Here is an 18,654-nt window from a genome sequence, read left to right as displayed (position 1 = left end):
CAATTTGTGTATTGGCAACCTCACTACATTGAAAGTGTTACCTTCTCTTTTCTTGTATGCATCTCAACGAGCTTGAGGAGAGCATTTGAACTCTCTTTTGAGAGAGTATGTCCAAAAAGCTCCTCTTTGTTCTTCCGCTAGACCTTTTGCCTGGCAGCTCCAACCTCAGCATTCTTCTACCGACATATTGACAGTCTCTCCTCTGAACATGTCCAAACCACCTCAATCTGGCCTCTCTGACTTTATCTCCAAAACATCTAACATGAGCTGTCCCTCTGATGTACTCATGCCTGATCCCATCCATCCTCGTCACTCCCAATGAGAACCTCAACATCTTAAGCTCTGCTACCTCCAGCTCTGCCTCCTGTCTTTTCTACAGTGCCACTGTCTCTAAGCCGAAAAACATCGCTGGTCTCACCACCGTCTTGAACACCTTTGCTTTCATTTTCGCTGATAATCTGTTATCGCAAAACACACCTGACCCTTTTCTCCACCCGTTCCAACCTACTTGCACTCGCCTCTTCACGTCACGTCTACTGTCAGTCAGCACTTTTTCTGCAAATAGTTTGCTTCATTGAAAGTGACACCTTCTCGCTAAATGTTTGCACCTCAGTGTATTCTACAATGGCATTTTAGTATACTGCATTGACCTTACTTACTTACTCTGTCAAATTTTGTGGTGCTCTAACCCACAATTCCTCATAAAGCTTGCTATGGTAAGGCTGTTTTCATACTTGTCGACTTTCATAGGTGAAAGTTTTCCTGAGAACAGATCTGTGGAATAGATGTCGCAGTCAAGGGCTCGTCCGGGATTTGAACCCGGGACCTCTCGCACCCAAAGCGAGAATCATACCCCTAGACCAACGAACCATATAAAGACGAGCGAATTGCAGAGTTTGTGAACTAATACCCCATTTGTAGACAGAATTTACTCACCTTTAGATTGGCCAATTTGTGTATTGGCAACCTCACTACATTGAAAGTGTTGCCATCTCTTTTCTTGTATGCATCTCAATGAACTTGAGGAGAGCATTTGAACTCTCTTTTGAGAGAGTATATCTAAAAATCTCCTCTTTGTTCTTCCTCTAGACCTCTTGCCTGGCAGCTCCAACCTCAGCATCCTTCCTTCTGGTGCTCAAACCCACAATTCCTCATAAAGCTTGGTATAGTAAGGCTGTTTTTATACTTGTCGACTTTCGTAGGTGAAAGTCTTCCTAAAAAGGTTCTGAGAATAGATGTCGCAGTCAAGGGCTCGTCCGGGATGTGAACTCAGGACCTGTCGCACCCAACGCGAGAATCATACCCCTAGACCAACGAGCCTCGCGTCTGGTGGGTTTGTAATGAGTTCAGCCCTACTATCCAAATGAAGAACAAGAACTTCAGTCATTCTCAAATTGAGAAATTCATGTTGTGTAAATTTCCGACAAAAACATTAATGTGAGGACATACTCCATTGACAGAGAAAGGTTGTGGTTTCCAGATGAGCAAAACACGAGTGAGTGGAATCTTGTCTCGTCTAGTAACAACTTTCACAGCAAAACTTGCATCTGGTCTTGTGGTTACACGTGGAAAGCGTTACATCCTCTCTTCTCATAGACATTGAATTTAGCATTCAGGGCTCGTCCGGAGACCTCTCACACCCTAAGCGACAATCATTCCCCTAGACCAAGGCTAGTGAAGGCAAAATATGATACAGTCAGCTCTTGACTTTTGAAAGTCGGGTTTTCCAAATCGGCAAAACATCAGTACTTGGCATCTTGTGTCGTGTACTAACTAAAGTTTCCTGTGTTTGCAAAATGAAAAAATGCAATTACTCTGTCAAAGTTCGTGGTGCTCAAACCCACAATTCCTCGTAAAGCTTGGTATTGTAAGGCTATTTTCATACTTGTCGACTTTCATAGGTGAAAGTTTTCCTGAGAACAGATCTGTGGAATAGATGTCGCAGTCAAGGGCTCGTCCGGGATTTGAACCCGGGACCTCTCGCACCCGAAGCGAGAATCATAGCCCTAGACCAACGAGCCACATAAAGACAAGCGAATTGCAGAGTTTGTAAACTAATATCCCATTTGTAGACAGAATTTACTCACCTTTAGATTGGCCAATTTGTGTATTGGCAACCTCACTACATTGAAAGTGTTACCATCTCTTTTCTTTTATGCATCTCAATGAACTTGAGGAGAGCATTTGAACTCTCTTTTGAGAGAGTATGTCCAAAAAGCTCCTCTTTGTTCTTCCGCTAGACCTCTTGCCTGGCAGCTCCAACCTCAGCATCCTTCTACCGACATATTGACAGTCTCTGTTCTGAACATGTCCAAACCACCTCAATCTGGCCTCTCTGACTTTATCTCCAAAACATCTAACATGAGCTGTCCCTCTGATGTACTCATGCCTGATCCCATCCATCCTCGTCACTCCCAATGAGAACCTCAACATCTTAAGCTCTCCTACCTCCAGCTCTGCCTCCTGTCTTTTCTACAGTGCCACTGTCTCTAAGCCGAAAAACATCGCTGGTCTCACCACCTTCTTGAACACCTTTGCTTTCATTCTCGCTGATAATCTTTTATCGCAAAACACACCTGACCCTTTTCTCCACCCGTTCCAACCTGCTTGAACTCGCCTCTTCACGTCACGTCTACTGTCAGTTCTACGTTCTTAGCTTTCCTCTTCTCTCTCTGCCTACAAACAAACCTTCCTCCTCTCCTTCTTCGACCAACAGTAGGCTTGCATTCTGAGACTGAAGTGGCCTATTGGGATGATATGGTACCATGAGGTCTTTTAGATATGATGGAGCTTGACCCTTTAGAGCTTTAAATGTAAGAAGCAGGGTTTTACATTCTGTTCTAGATTTGTTGAGAAGCCAATGGAAAGAAGCTAGTGAAGGCAAAATATGATACAGTCAGCACTTTTGCTGCAAATAGTTTGCTTCATTGAAAGTGACACCTTCTCGCTAAATGTTTGCACCTCAGTGTATTCTACAATGGCATTTTAGTATACTGCATTGACCTTTAAAAGTCATAGGTATCAGATCGGCAACACATCCATGCTTGGAATGGAAAAAATGCAATTACTCTGTCAAATTTTGTGGTGCTCAAACCCACAATTCCTCATAAAGCTAGGTATAGTAAGGCTGTTTTTATACTTGTCGACTTTCGTAGGTGAAAGTCTTCCTAAAAAGGGTCTGTGGAATAGATGTCGCAGTCAAGGGCTCGTCCGGGATTTGAACCCGGGACCTCTCGCAATTTGTGTATTGGCAACCTCACTACATTGAAAGTGTTACCATCTCTTTTCTTGTATGCATCTCAATGAACTTGAGGAGAGCATTTGAACTCTCTTTTGAGAGAGTATATCCAAAAATCTCCTCTTTGGTCTTCCTCTAGACCTCTTGCCTGGCAGCTCCAACCTCAGCATCCTTTATCCGATATACTGTTTTCACCATCTCTCCTCTGAATAAGTCCAAACCACTTCAATCTAGCCTCTCTGACTTTATCTCCAAAACATCTAACATAAGCTCTCCCTCTGATGTACTCATGCCTGATCCTATCCATCCTCGTCACTCCCAATGAGAACCTCAACATCTTAAGCTCTGCTACCTCCAGCTCTGCCTCCTGTCTTTTCTACAGAAGCCAATGGCAAGAAGCTAGTGAAGGCAAAATATGATACAGTCAGCACTTTTGCTGCAAATAGTTTGCTTCATTGAAAGTGACACCTTCTCGCTAAATTTTTGCACCTCAGTGTATTCTACAATGGCATTTTAGTATACTGCATTGACCTTTAAAAGTCATAGGTATCAGATCGGCAACACATCCATGCTTGGAATGGAAAACATGCAATTACTCTGTCAAATTTCGTGGTGCTCAAACCCACAATTCCTCGTAAAGCTTGGTATTGTAAGGCTGTTTTTATACTTGTCGACTTTCGTAGGTGAAAGTCTTCCTAAAAACGGTGTGTGGAATAGATGTCGCAGTCAAGGGCTCGTCCGGGATTTGATCCCTGGACCTCTCGCAACCAAAGCGAGAATCATACCCCTAGACCAACGAGCCTCGCGTCCAGTGGGCTTGTAATGAGTTCAGCCCTACTATCCAAATGAAGAACAAGAACTTCAGTCATTCTCAAACTGAGAAATTCATGTTGTGTAAATTTCCGACAAAAACATTAATGTGAGGACATACTCCATTGACAGAGAAAGGTTGTGGTTTCCAGATCAGCAAAACACGAGTGAGTGGAATCTTGTCTCGTTCTAGTAACAACTTTCACAGCAACACTTGCATCTGGTCTTGTGGTTACACGTGGAAAGCGTTACATCTTCTTTTCTCATAGACATTGAATTTAGCATTCAGGGCTCGTCCGGAGACTTCTCACACCCTAAGCGAGAATCATTCCCCTAGACCAAGGCTAGTGAACGCAAAATATGATACAGTCAGCTCTTGACTTTTGAAAGTCGGGTTTTCCAAATCGGCAAAACATCAACACTTGGCATCTTGTGTCGTGTACTAACTAAAGTTTCCTGTGTTTGAACAAGGAAAAAGTGCAATTACTCTGTCAAAGTTTGTGGTGCTCAAACCCACAATTCCTCATAAAGCTTGCTATGGTAAGGCTGTTTTCGTACTTGTCGACTTTCATAGGTGAAAGTTTTCATGAGAATAGATCTGTGGAATAGATGTCGCAGTCAAGGGCTCGTCCGGGATTTGAACCCGGGACCTCTCGCACCCTAAGCGAGAATCATACCCCTAGACCAACGAGCCACATAAAGACAAGCGAATTGCAGAGTTTGTAAACTAATATCCCATTTGTAGACAGAATTTACTCACCTTTAGATTGGCCAATTTGTGTATTGGCAACCTCACTACATTGAAAGTGTTACCATCTCTTTTCTTGTATGCATCTCAATGAACTTGAGGAGAGCATTTGAACTCTCTTTTGAGAGAGTATATTCAAAAATCTCCTCTTAGTTCTTCCTCTAGACCTCTTGCCTCGCAGCTCCAACCTCAGCATCCTTCTACCGACATATTGACAGTCTCTCCTCTGAACATGTCCAAACCACCTCAATCTGGCCCCTCTGACTTTATCTCCAAAACATCTAACATGAGCTGTCCCTCTGATGTACTCATGCCTGATCCTATCCATCCTCGTCACTCCCAAGGAGAACCTCAACATCTTAAGCTATGCTACCTCCAGCTCTGCCTCCTGTCTTTTCTACAGTGCCACTGTCTCTAAGCCGAAAAACATCGCTGGTCTCACCACCGTCTTGAACACCTTTGCTTTCATTCTCGCTGATACTCTTTTATCGCAAAACACACCTGACACTTTTCTCCACCCGTTCCAACCTGCTTGCACTCGCCTCTTCACGTCACGTCTACTGTCAGTCCTACGTTCTTAGCTTTCCTCTTCTCTCTCTGCCTACAAACAAACCTTCCTCCTCTCCTTCTTCGACCAACAGTAGGCTTGCATTCTGAGACTGAAGTGGCCTATTGGGATGATATGGTACCATGAGGTCTTTTAGATATGATGGAGCTTGACCCTTTAGAGCTTTAAATGTAAGAAGCAGGGTTTTACATTCTGTTCTAGATTTGTTGAGAAGCCAATGGAAAGAAGCTAGTGAAGGCAAAATATGATACAGTCAGCACTTTTGCTGCAAATAGTTTGCTTCATTGAAAGTGACACCTTCTCGCTAAATGTTTGCACCTCAGTGTATTCAACAATGGCATTTTAGTATACTGCATTGACCTTTAAAAGTCATAGGTATCAGATCGGCAACACATCCATGCTTGGAATGGAAAAAATGCAATTACTCTGTCAAATTTTGTGGTGCTCAAACCCACAATTCCTCATAAAGCTAGGTATAGTAAGGCTGTTTTTATACTTGTCGACTTTCGTAGGTGAAAGTCTTCCTAAAAAGGGTCTGTGGAATAGATGTCGCAGTCAAGGGCTCGTCCGGGATTTGAACCCTGGACCTCTCGCAATTTGTGTATTGGCAACCTCACTACATTGAAAGTGTTACCATCTCTTTTCTTGTATGCATCTCAATGAACTTGAGGAGAGCATTTGAACTCTCTTTTGAGAGAGTATATCCAAAAATCTCCTCTTTGGTCTTCCTCTAGACCTCTTGCCTGGCAGCTCCAACCTCAGCATCCTTTATCCGATATACTGTTTTCACCATCTCTCCTCTGAATAAGTCCAAACCACTTCAATCTAGCCTCTCTGACTTTATCTCCAAAACATCTAACATAAGCTGTCCCTCTGATGTACTCATGCCTGATCCTATCCATCCTCGTCACTCCCAATGAGAACCTCAACATCTTAAGCTCTGCTACCTCCAGCTCTGCCTCCTGTCTTTTCTACAGAAGCCAATGGCAAGAAGCTAGTGAAGGCAAAATATGATACAGTCAGCACTTTTGCTGCAAATAGTTTGCTTAATTGAAAGTGACACCTTCTCGCTAAATTTTTGCACCTCAGTGTATTCTACAATGGCATTTTAGTATACTGCATTGACCTTTAAAAGTCATAGGTATCAGATCGGCAATACATCCATGCTTGGAATGGAAAACATGCAATTACTCTGTCAAATTTCGTGGTGCTCAAACCCACAATTCCTCATAAAGCTTGGTATTGTAAGGCTGTTTTTATACTTGTCGACTTTCGTAGGTGAAAGTCTTCCTAAAAACGGTGTGTGGAATAGATGTCGCAGTCAAGGGCTCGTCTGGGATTTGATCCCTGGACCTCTCGCAACCAAAGCGAGAATCATACCCCTAGACCAACGAGCCTCGCGTCCAGTGGGCTTGTAATGAGTTCAGCCCTACTATCCAAATGAAGAACAAGAACTTCAGTCATTCTCAAACTGAGAAATTCATGTTGTGTAAATTTCCGACAAAAACATTAATGTGAGGACATACTCCATTGACAGAGAAAGGTTGTGGTTTCCAGATCAGCAAAACACGAGTGAGTGGAATCTTGTCTCGTTCTAGTAACAACTTTCACAGCAACACTTGCATCTGGTCTTGTGGTTACACGTGGAAAGCGTTACATCTTCTTTTCTCATAGACATTGAATTTAGCATTCAGGGCTCGTCCGGAGACTTCTCACACCCTAAGCGAGAATCATTCCCCTAGACCAAGGCTAGTGAAGGCAAAATATGATACAGTCAGCTCTTGACTTTTGAAAGTCGGGTTTTCCAAATCGGCAAAACATCAACACTTGGCATCTTGTGTCGTGTACTAACTAAAGTTTCCTGTGTTTGAACAAGGAAAAAGTGCAATTACTCTGTCAAAGTTTGTGATGCTCAAACCCACAATTCCTCATAAAGCTTGCTATGGTAAGGCTGTTTTCATACTTGTCGACTTTCATAGGTGAAAGTTTTCCTGAGAACAGATCTGTGGAATAGATGTCGCAGTCAAGGGCTCGTCCGGGATTTGAACCCGGGACCTCTCGCACCCGAAGCGAGAATCATACCCCTAGACCAACGAGCCACATAACAGACAAGCGAATTGCAGTGTTTGTAAACTAATATCCCATTTGTAGACAGAATTTACTCACCTTTAGATTGGCCAATTTGTGTATTGGCAACCTCACTACATTGAAAGTGTTACCATCTCTTTTCTTGTATGCATCTCAATGAACTTCTGGAGAGCATTTGAACTCTCTTTTGAGAGAGTATGTCCAAAAAGCTCCTCTTTGTTCTTCCTCTAGACCTCTTGCCTGGCAGCTCCAACCTCAGCATCCTTCTACCGACATATTGACAGTCTCTGCTCTGAACAAACCACCTCAATCTGGCCTCTCTGACTTTATCTCCAAAACATCTAACATGAGCTGTCCCTCTGATGTACTCATGCCTGATCCCATCCATCCTCGTCACTCCCAATGAGAACCTCAACATCTTAAGCTCTGCTACCTCCAGCTCTGCCTCCTGTCTTTTCTACAGTGCCACTGTCTCTAAGCCGAAAAACATCGCTGGTCTCACCACCTTCTTGAACACCTTTGCTTTCATTCTCGCTGATAATCTTTTATCGCAAAACACACCTGACCCTTTTCTCCACCGTTCCAACCTGCTTGCACTCACCTCACTACATTGAAAGTGTTACCATCTCTTTTCTTGTATGCATCTCAATGAACTTGAGGAGAGCATTTGAACTCTCTTTTGAGAGAGTATATCTAAAAATCTCCTTTTTGGTCTTCCTCTAGACCTCTTGCCTGGCAGCTCCAACCTCAGCATCTTTTATCCGATATACTGTTTTCACCATCTCTCCTCTGAATAAGTCCAAACCACTTCAATCTAGCCTCTCTGACTTTATCTCCAAAACATCTAACATGAGCTGTCCCTCTGATGTACTCATGCCTGATCCTATCCATCCTCGTCACTCCCAATGAGAACCTCAACATCTTAAGCTCTGCTACCTCCAGCTCTGCCTCCTGTCTTTTCTACAGAAGCCAATGGCAAGAAGCTAGTGAAGGCAAAATATGATACAGTCAGCACTTTTGCTGCAAATAGTTTGCTTCATTGAAATTGACACCTTCTCGCTAAATTTTTGCACCTCAGTGTATTCTACAATGGCATTTTAGTATACTGCATTGACCTTTAAAAGTCATAGGTATCACATCGGCAACACATCCATGCTTGGAATGGAAAACATGCAATTACTCTGTCAAATTTCGTGGTGCTCAAACCCACAATTCCTCATAAAGCTTGGTATAGTAAGGCTGTTTTTATACTTGTCGACTTTCGTAGGTGAAAGTCTTCCTAAAAACGGTGTGTGGAATAGATGTCGCAGTCAAGGGCTCGTCCGGGATTTGATCCCTGGACCTCTCGCAACCAAAGCGAGAATCATACCCGTAGACCAACGAGCCTCGCGTCCAGTGGGCTTGTAATGAGTTCAGCCCTACTATCCAAATGAAGAACAAGAACTTCAGTCATTCTCAAACTGAGAAATTCATGTTGTGTAAATTTCAGACAAAAACATTAATGTGAGGACATACTCCATTGACAGAGAAAGGTTGTGGTTTCCAGATCAGCAAAACACGAGTGAGTGGAATCTTGTCTCGTTCTAGTAACAACTTTCACAGCAACACTTGCATCTGGTCTTGTGGTTACACGTGGAAAGCGTTACATCTTCTTTTCTCATAGACATTAAATTTAGCATTCAGGGCTCGTCCGGAGACTTCTCACACCCTAAGCGAGAATCATTCCCCTAGACCAAGGCTAGTGAAGGCAAAATATGATACAGTTAGCTCTTGACTTTTGAAAGTCGGGTTTTCCAAATCGGCAAAACATCAATACTTGGCATCTTGTGTCGTGTACTAACTAAAGTTTCCTGTATTTGCACAAGGAAAAAATGCAATTACTCTGTCAAAGTTTGTGGTGCTCAAACCCACAATTCCTCATAAAGCTTGCTATGGTAAGGCTGTTGTCATACTTGTCGACTTTCATAGGTGAAAGTTTTCCTGAGAACAGATCTGTGGAATAGATGTCGCAGTCAAGGGCTCGTCCGGGATTTGAACCCGGGACCTCTCGCACCCTAAGCGAGAATCATACCCCTAGACCAACGAGCCACATAAAGACAAGCGAATTGCAGAGTTTGTAAACTAATATCCCATTTGTAGACAGAATTTACTCACCTTTAGATTGGCCAATTTGTGTATTGGCAACCTCACTACATTGAAAGTGTTACCATCTCTTTTCTTGTATGCATCTCAATGAACTTGAGGAGAGCATTTGAACTCTCTTTTGAGAGAGTATGTGCAAAAAGCTCCTCTTTGGTCTTCCTCTAGACCTCTTGCCTGGCAGCTCCAACCTCAGCATCCTTCTACCGACATATTGACAGTCTCTCCTCTGAACATGTCCAAACCACCTCAATCTGGCCTCTCTGACTTTATCTCCAAAACATCTAACATGAGCTGTCCCTCTGATGTACTCATGCCTGATCCTATCCATCCTCGTCACTCCCAATGAGAACCTCAACATCTTAAGCTGTGCTACCTCCAGCTCTGCCTCCTGTCTTTTCAACAGTGCCACTGTCTCTAAGCCGAAAAACATCGCTGGTCTCACCACTGTCTTGAACACCTTTGCTTTCATTCTCGCTGATACTCTTTTTTCGCAAAACACACCTGACACTTTTCTCCACCCGTTCCAACCTGCTTGCACTCGCCTCTTCACGTCACGTCTACTGTCAGTCCTACGTTCTTAGCTTTCCTCTTCTCTCTCTGTCTACAAACAAACCTTCCTCCTCTCCTTCTTCGACCAACAGTAGGCTTGCATTCTGAGACTGAAGTGGCCTATTGGGATGATATGGTACCATGAGGTCTTTTAGATATGATGGAGCTTGACCCTTTAGAGCTTTATATGTAAGAAGCAGGGTTTTACATTCTGTTCTAGATTTGTTGAGAAGCCAATGGAAAGAAGCTAGTGAAGGCAAAATATGATACAGTCAGCACTTTTGCTGCAAATAGTTTGCTTCATTGAAAGTGACACCTTCTCGCTAAATGTTTGCACCTCAGTGTATTCTACAATGGCATTTTAGTATACTGCATTGACCTTTAAAAGTCATAGGTATCAGATCGGCAACACATCCATGCTTGGAATGGAAAAAATGCAATTACTCTGTCAAATTTTGTGGTGCTCAAACCCACAATTCCTCATAAAGCTAGGTATAGTAAGGCTGTTTTTATACTTGTCGACTTTCGTAGGTGAAAGTCTTCCTAAAAAGGGTCTGTGGAATAGATGTCGCAGTCAAGGGCTCGTCCGGGATTTGAACCCTGGACCTCTCGCAATTTGTGTATTGGCAACCTCACTACATTGAAAGTGTTACCATCTCTTTTCTTGTATGCATCTCAATGAACTTGAGGAGAGCATTTGAACTCTCTTTTGAGAGAGTATATCCAAAAATCTCCTCTTTGGTCTTCCTCTAGACCTCTTGCCTGGCAGCTCCAACCTCAGCATCCTTTATCCGATATACTGTTTTCACCATCTCTCCTCTGAATAAGTCCAAACCACTTCAATCTAGCCTCTCTGACTTTATCTCCAAAACATCTAACATAAGCTGTCCCTCTGATGTACTCATGCCTGATCCTATCCATCCTCGTCACTCCCAATGAGAACCTCAACATCTTAAGCTCTGCTACCTCCAGCTCTGCCTCCTGTCTTTTCTACAGAAGCCAATGGCAAGAAGCTAGTGAAGGCAAAATATGATACAGTCAGCACTTTTGCTGCAAATAGTTTGCTTCATTGAAAGTGACACCTTCTCGCTAAATTTTTGCACCTCAGTGTATTCTACAATGGCATTTTAGTATACTGCATTGACCTTTAAAAGTCATAGGTATCAGATCGGCAATACATCCATGCTTGGAATGGAAAACATGCAATTACTCTGTCAAATTTCGTGGTGCTCAAACCCACAATTCCTCGTAAAGCTTGGTATTGTAAGGCTGTTTTTATACTTGTCGACTTTCGTAGGTGAAAGTCTTCCTAAAAACGGTGTGTGGAATAGATGTCGCAGTCAAGGGCTCGTCCGGGATTTGATCCCTGGACCTCTCGCAACCAAAGCGAGAATCATACCCCTAGACCAACGAGCCTCGCGTCCAGTGGGCTTGTAATGAGTTCAGCCCTACTATCCAAATGAAGAACAAGAACTTCAGTCATTCTCAAACTGAGAAATTCATGTTGTGTAAATTTCCGACAAAAACATTAATGTGAGGACATACTCCATTGACAGAGAAAGGTTGTGGTTTCCAGATCAGCAAAACACGAGTGAGTGGAATCTTGTCTCGTTCTAGTAACAACTTTCACAGCAACACTTGCATCTGGTCTTGTGGTTACACGTGGAAAGCGTTACATCTTCTTTTCTCATAGACATTGAATTTAGCATTCAGGGCTCGTCCGGAGACTTCTCACACCCTAAGCGAGAATTATTCCCCTAGACCAAGGCTAGTGAAGGCAAAATATGATACAGTCAGCTCTTGACTTTTGAAAGTCGGGTTTTCCAAATCGGCAAAACATCAACACTTGGCATCTTGTGTCGTGTACTAACTAAAGTTTCCTGTGTTTGAACAAGGAAAAAGTGCAATTACTCTGTCAAAGTTTGTGATGCTCAAACCCACAATTCCTCATAAAGCTTGCTATGGTAAGGCTGTTTTCATACTTGTCGACTTTCATAGGTGAAAGTTTTCCTGAGAACAGATCTGTGGAATAGATGTCGCAGTCAAGGGCTCGTCCGGGATTTGAACCCGGGACCTCTCGCACCCGAAGCGAGAATCATACCCCTAGACCAACGAGCCACATAAAAGACAAGCGAATTGCAGTGTTTGTAAACTAATATCCCATTTGTAGACAGAATTTACTCACCTTTAGATTGGCCAATTTGTGTATTGGCAACCTCACTACATTGAAAGTGTTACCATCTCTTTTCTTGTATGCATCTCAATGAACTTCTGGAGAGCATTTGAACTCTCTTTTGAGAGAGTATGTCCAAAAAGCTCCTCTTTGTTCTTCCTCTAGACCTCTTGCCTGGCAGCTCCAACCTCAGCATCCTTCTACCGACATATTGACAGTCTCTGCTCTGAACAAACCACCTCAATCTGGCCTCTCTGACTTTATCTCCAAAACATCTAACATGAGCTGTCCCTCTGATGTACTCATGCCTGATCCCATCCATCCTCGTCACTCCCAATGAGAACCTCAACATCTTAAGCTCTGCTACCTCCAGCTCTGCCTCCTGTCTTTTCTACAGTGCCACTGTCTCTAAGCCGAAAAACATCGCTGGTCTCACCACCTTCTTGAACACCTTTGCTTTCATTCTCGCTGATAATCTTTTATCGCAAAACACACCTGACCCTTTTCTCCACCGTTCCAACCTGCTTGCACTCACCTCACTACATTGAAAGTGTTACCATCTCTTTTCTTGTATGCATCTCAATGAACTTGAGGAGAGCATTTGAACTCTCTTTTGAGAGAGTATATCTAAAAATCTCCTTTTTGGTCTTCCTCTAGACCTCTTGCCTGGCAGCTCCAACCTCAGCATCTTTTATCCGATATACTGTTTTCACCATCTCTCCTCTGAATAAGTCCAAACCACTTCAATCTAGCCTCTCTGACTTTATCTCCAAAACATCTAACATGAGCTGTCCCTCTGATGTACTCATGCCTGATCCTATCCATCCTCGTCACTCCCAATGAGAACCTCAACATCTTAAGCTCTGCTACCTCATCCATGCTTGGAATGGAAAACATGCAATTACTCTGTCAAATTTTGTGGTGCTCAAACCCACAATTCCTCATAAAGCTTGCTATGGTAAGGCTGTTTTCATACTTGTCAACTTTCATAGGTGAAAGTTTTCCTGAGAACAGATCTGTGGAATAGATGTCGCAGTCAAGGGCTCGTCCAGGATTTGAACCTGGGACCTCTCGCACCCTAAGCGAGAATCATACCCCTAGACCAACGAGCCACATAAAGACAAGCGAATTGCAGAGTTTGTAAACTAATATCCCATTTGAAGACAGAATTTACTCACCTTTAGATTGGCCAATTTGTGCTACCTCAAGCTCTGCCTCCTGTCTTTTCTACAGTGCCACTGTCTCTAAGCCGAAAAACATTGCTGGTCTCACTACTGTCTTGAACACCTTTGCTTTCATTCTCGCTGATACTCTTTTATCGCAAAACACACCTGACACTTTTCACACTTCAATCATACCCCTAGACCAACGAGCCATATAAAGACAAGCGAATTGCAGAGTTTGTAAACTAATATCCCATTTGTAGACAGAATTTACTCACCTTTAGATTGGCCAATTTGTGTATTGGCAACCTCACTACATTGAAAGTGTTACCTTCTCTTTTCTTGTATGCATCTCAACGAGCTTGAGGAGAGCATTTGAACTCTCTTTTGAGAGAGTATGTCCAAAAAGCTCCTCTTTGTTCTTCCTCTAGACCTTTTGCCTGGCAGCTCCAACCTCAGCATTCTTCTACCGACATATTGACAGTCTCTCCTCTGAACATGTCCAAACCACCTCAATCTGGCCTCTCTGACTTTATCTCCAAAACATCTAACATGAGCTGTCCCTCTGATGTACTCATGCCTGATCCCATCCATCCTCGTCACTCCCAATGAGAACCTCAACATCTTAAGCTCTGCTACCTCCAGCTCTGCCTCCTGTCTTTTCTACAGTGCCACTGTCTCTAAGCCGAAAAACATCGCTGGTCTCACCACCGTCTTGAACACCTTTGCTTTCATTTTCGCTGATAATCTGTTATCGCAAAACACACCTGACCCTTTTCTCCACCCGTTCCAACCTACTTGCACTCGCCTCTTCACGTCACGTCTACTGTCAGTCAGCACTTTTTCTGCAAATAGTTTGCTTCATTGAAAGTGACACCTTCTCGCTAAATGTTTGCACCTCAGTGTATTCTACAATGGCATTTTAGTATACTGCATTGACCTTTAAAAGTCATAGGTATCAGATCGGCAACACATCCATGCTTGGAATGGAAAACATGCAATTACTCTGTCAAATTTCGTGGTGCTCAAACCCACAATTCCTCATAAAGCTTGGTATAGTAAGGCTGTTTTTATACTTGTCGACTTTCGTAGGTGAAAGTCTTCCTAAAAAGGGTCTGTGGAATAGACGTCGCAGTCAAGCGCTCGTACGGGATTTGAACCCGGGACCTCTCGCACCCAAAGCGAGAATCATACCCCTAGACCAACGAGCCTCGTGTCCGGTGGTTTTGTATTGAGTTCAGCCGGTTCAGCAAAACACGAGTGAGTGGAATCTTGTCTCGTCTAGTAACAACTTTCACAGCAAAACTTGCATCTGGTCTTGTGGTTACACGTGGAAAGCGTTACATCCTCTCTTCTCATAGACATTGAATTTAGCATTCAGGGCTCGTCCGGAGACCTCTCACACCCTAAGCGAAAATCATTCCCCTAGACCAAGGCTAGTGAAGGCAAAATATGATACAGTCAGCTCTTGACTTTTGAAAGTCGGGTTTTCCAAATCGGCAAAACATCAATAACATCATTAATAACATCATTACTTGGCATCTTGTGTCGTGTACTAACTAAAGTTTCCTGTGTTTGCACAAGGAAAAAATGTAATTACTCTGACAAAGTTTGTGGTGCTCAAACCCACAATTCCTCATAAAGCTTGCTATGGTAAGGCTGTTTTCATACTTGTCGACTTTCATAGGTGAAAGATTTCCTGAAAAGGGTCTGTGGAATAGATGTCGCAGTCAAGGGCTCGTCCGGGATTTGAACCCGGGACCTCTCGCACCCGAAGCTAGAATCATACCCCTAGACCAACGAGCCATATAAAGAGAAGGGAATTGCAGAGTTTGTAAACTAATATCCCATTTGTAGACAGAATTTACTCACCTTTAGATTGGCCAATTTGTGTATTGGCAACCTCACTACATTGAAAGTGTTACCATCTCTTTTCTTGTATGCATCTCAATGAACTTGAGGAGAGCATTTGAACTCTCTTTTGAGAGAGTATATCCAAAAATCTCCTCTTTGGTCTTCCTCTAGACCTCTTGCCTGGCAGCTCCAACCTCAGCATCCTTCTACCGACATATTGACACTTTTCTCCACCCGTTCCAACCTGCTTGCACTCGCCTCTTCACGTCACGTCTACTGTCAGTCCTACGTTCTTAGCTTTCCTCTTCTCTCTCTGTCTACAAACAAACCTTCCTCCTCTCATTCTTCGACCAACAGTAGGCTTGCATTCTGAGACTGAAGTGGCCTATTGGGATGATATGGTACCATGAGGTCTTTTAGATATGATGGAGCTTGACCCTTTAGAGCTTTATATGTAAGAAGCAGGGTTTTACATTCTGTTCTAGATTTGTTGAGAAGCCAATGGAAAGAAGCTAGTGAAGGCAAAATATGATACAGTCCGCACTTTTGCTGCAAATAGTTTGCTTCATTGAAAGTGACACCTTCTCGCTAAATGTTTGCACCTCAGTGTATTCTACAATGGCATTTTAGTATACTGCATTGACCTTTAAAATTCATAGGTATCAGATCGGCAACACATCCATGCTTGGAATGGAAAAAATGCATTTACTCTGTCAAATTTTGTGGTGCTCAAACCCACAATTCCTCATAAAGCTTGCTATGGTAAGGCTGTTTTCATACTTGTCGACTTTCATAGGTGAAAGTTTTCCTGAGAACAGATCTGTGGAATAGATGTCGCAGTCAAGGGCTCGTCCGGGATTTGAACCCGGGACCTCTCGCACCCAAAGCGAGAATCATACCCCTAGACCAACGAACCATATAAAGACGAGCGAATTGCAGAGTTTGTGAACTAATACCCCATTTGTAGACAGAATTTACTCACCTTTAGATTGGCCAATTTGTGTATTGGCAACCTCACTACATTGAAAGTGTTGCCATCTCTTTTCTTGTATGCATCTCAATGAACTTGAGGAGAGCATTTGAACTCTCTTTTGAGAGAGTATATCTAAAAATCTCCTCTTTGTTCTTCCTCTAGACCTCTTGCCTGGCAGCTCCAACCTCAGCATCCTTCCTTCTGGTGCTCAAACCCACAATTCCTCATAAAGCTTGGTATAGTAAGGCTGTTTTTATACTTGTCGACTTTCGTAGGTGAAAGTCTTCCTAAAAAGGTTCTGAGAATAGATGTCGCAGTCAAGGGCTCGTCCGGGATGTGAACCCAGGACCTGTCGCACCCAACGCGAGAATCATACCCCTAGACCAACGAGCCTCGCGTCTGGTGGGTTTGTAATGAGTTCAGCCCTACTATCCAAATGAAGAACAAGAACTTCAGTCATTCTCAAATTGAGAAATTCATGTTGTGTAAATTTCCGACAAAAACATTAATGTGAGGACATACTCCATTGACAGAGAAAGGTTGTGGTTTCCAGATGAGCAAAACACGAGTGAGTGGAATCTTGTCTCGTCTAGTAACAACTTTCACAGCAAAACTTGCATCTGGTCTTGTGGTTACACGTGGAAAGCGTTACATCCTCTCTTCTCATAGACATTGAATTTAGCATTCAGGGCTCGTCCGGAGACCTCTCACACCCTAAGCGACAATCATTCCCCTAGACCAAGGCTAGTGAAGGCAAAATATGATACAGTCAGCTCTTGACTTTTGAAAGTCGGGTTTTCCAAATCGGCAAAACATCAGTACTTGGCATCTTGTGTCGTGTACTAACTAAAGTTTCCTGTGTTTGCAAAATGAAAAAATGCAATTACTCTGTCAAAGTTTGTGGTGCTCAAACCCACAATTCCTCATAAAGCTTGCTATGGTAAGGCTGTTTTCATACTTATCGACTTTCATAGGTGAAAGTTTTCCTGAGAATAGATCTGTGGAATAGATGTCGCAGTCAAGGGCTCATCCGGGATTTGAACCCGGGACCTCTCGCACCCTAAGCGAGAATCATACCCCTAGACCAACGAGCCATTTAAAGACAAGTGAATTGCAGAGTTTGTAAACTAATATCTCATTTGTAGACAGAATTTACTCACCTTTAGATTGGCCAATTTGTGTATTGGCAACCTCACTACATTGAAAGTGTTACCATCTCTTTTCTTGTATACATCTCAATGAACTTGAGGAGAGCATTTGAACTCTCTTTTGAGAGAGTATATCTAAAAATCTCCTCTTTGGTCTTCCTCTAGACCTCTTGCCTGGCAGCTCCAACCTCAGCATCCTTCTACCGACATATTGACAGTCTCTCCTCTTAACATGTCCAAACCACCTCAATCTGGCCTCTCTGACTTTATCTCCAAAACATCTAACATGAGCTGTCCCTCTGATGTACTCATGCCTGATCCTATCCATCCTCGTCACTCCCAATGAGAACCTCAACATCTTAAGCTATGCTACCTCCAGCTCTGCCTCCTGTCTTTTCTACAGTGCCACTGTCTCTAAGCCGAAAAACATCGCTGGTCTCACCACCGTCTTGAACACCTTTGCTTTCATTCTCGCTGATACTCTTTTATGGCAAAACACACCTGAAACTTGTCTCTACCCGTTCCAACCTGCTTGCACTCGCCTCTTCACGTCACGTCTACTGTCAGTCCTACGTTCTTAGCTTTCCTCTTCTCTCTCTGTCTACAAACAAACCTTCCTCCTCTCATTCTTCGACCAACAGTAGGCTTGCATTCTGAGACTGAAGTGGCCTATTGGGATGATATGGTACCATGAGGTCTTTTAGATATGATGGAGCTTGACCCTTTAGAGCTTTATATGTAAGAAGCAGGGTTTTACATTCTGTTCTAGATTTGTTGAGAAGCCAATGGAAAGAAGCTAGTGAAGGCAATATATGATACAGTCCGCACTTTTGCTGCAAATAGTTTGCTTCATTGAAAGTGACACCTTCTCGCTAAATGTTTGTACCTCAGTGTATTCTACAATGGCATTTTAGTATACTGCATTGACCTTACTTACTTAGTCAAATTTTGTGGTGCTCAAACCCACAATTCCTCATAAAGCTTGCTATGATAAGGCTGTTTTCATACTTGTCGACTTTCATAGGTGAAAGTTTTCCTGAGAACAGATCTGTGGAATAGATGTCGCAGTCAAGGGCTCGTCCGGGATTTGAACCCGGGACCTCTCGCACCCTAAGCGAGAATCATACCCCTAGACCAACGAGCCACATAAAGACAAGCGAATTGCAGAGTTTGTAAACTAATATCCCATTTGTAGACAGA

The 18,654-nt window shown here is 43.1% G+C and overlaps 12 non-coding genes across 12 annotated transcripts; all 12 read right to left on the bottom strand.

The window, feature by feature from the left end:
• Positions 1 to 798: 798 nt before the first annotated feature.
• On the bottom strand, positions 799 to 870 carry trnap-ugg (transfer RNA proline (anticodon UGG)). Its single transcript has one exon. It is a non-coding gene; the product is annotated as a tRNA-Pro (tRNA).
• A 1,079-nt stretch (positions 871 to 1,949) lies between these two features.
• On the bottom strand, positions 1,950 to 2,021 carry trnap-cgg (transfer RNA proline (anticodon CGG)). Its single transcript has one exon. It is a non-coding gene; the product is annotated as a tRNA-Pro (tRNA).
• Positions 2,022 to 4,670: 2,649 nt separating this feature from the next.
• Positions 4,671 to 4,742, bottom strand: trnap-agg (transfer RNA proline (anticodon AGG)). The gene has a single exon. It is a non-coding gene; the product is annotated as a tRNA-Pro (tRNA).
• A 2,649-nt stretch (positions 4,743 to 7,391) lies between these two features.
• trnap-cgg (transfer RNA proline (anticodon CGG)) lies at positions 7,392 to 7,463 on the bottom strand. Its single transcript has one exon. It is a non-coding gene; the product is annotated as a tRNA-Pro (tRNA).
• Positions 7,464 to 9,468: 2,005 nt separating this feature from the next.
• Positions 9,469 to 9,540, bottom strand: trnap-agg (transfer RNA proline (anticodon AGG)). Its single transcript has one exon. It is a non-coding gene; the product is annotated as a tRNA-Pro (tRNA).
• Positions 9,541 to 12,189: 2,649 nt separating this feature from the next.
• Positions 12,190 to 12,261, bottom strand: trnap-cgg (transfer RNA proline (anticodon CGG)). The gene has a single exon. It is a non-coding gene; the product is annotated as a tRNA-Pro (tRNA).
• A 1,095-nt stretch (positions 12,262 to 13,356) lies between these two features.
• On the bottom strand, positions 13,357 to 13,428 carry trnap-agg (transfer RNA proline (anticodon AGG)). Its single transcript has one exon. It is a non-coding gene; the product is annotated as a tRNA-Pro (tRNA).
• A 1,189-nt stretch (positions 13,429 to 14,617) lies between these two features.
• On the bottom strand, positions 14,618 to 14,690 carry trnap-ugg (transfer RNA proline (anticodon UGG)). The gene has a single exon. It is a non-coding gene; the product is annotated as a tRNA-Pro (tRNA).
• A 523-nt stretch (positions 14,691 to 15,213) lies between these two features.
• trnap-cgg (transfer RNA proline (anticodon CGG)) lies at positions 15,214 to 15,285 on the bottom strand. The gene has a single exon. It is a non-coding gene; the product is annotated as a tRNA-Pro (tRNA).
• Positions 15,286 to 16,177: 892 nt separating this feature from the next.
• Positions 16,178 to 16,249, bottom strand: trnap-ugg (transfer RNA proline (anticodon UGG)). Its single transcript has one exon. It is a non-coding gene; the product is annotated as a tRNA-Pro (tRNA).
• Positions 16,250 to 17,328: 1,079 nt separating this feature from the next.
• trnap-agg (transfer RNA proline (anticodon AGG)) lies at positions 17,329 to 17,400 on the bottom strand. The gene has a single exon. It is a non-coding gene; the product is annotated as a tRNA-Pro (tRNA).
• Positions 17,401 to 18,526: 1,126 nt separating this feature from the next.
• trnap-agg (transfer RNA proline (anticodon AGG)) lies at positions 18,527 to 18,598 on the bottom strand. The gene has a single exon. It is a non-coding gene; the product is annotated as a tRNA-Pro (tRNA).
• Between the last annotated feature and the right edge of the window lie 56 nt (positions 18,599 to 18,654).

Source organism: Channa argus, chromosome 4, assembly GCF_033026475.1.
Source record: "Channa argus isolate prfri chromosome 4, Channa argus male v1.0, whole genome shotgun sequence".
Taxonomy (NCBI): Eukaryota; Metazoa; Chordata; class Actinopteri; order Anabantiformes; family Channidae; genus Channa; species Channa argus.
This window is presented reverse-complemented; position numbering and strand designations above follow the sequence as displayed.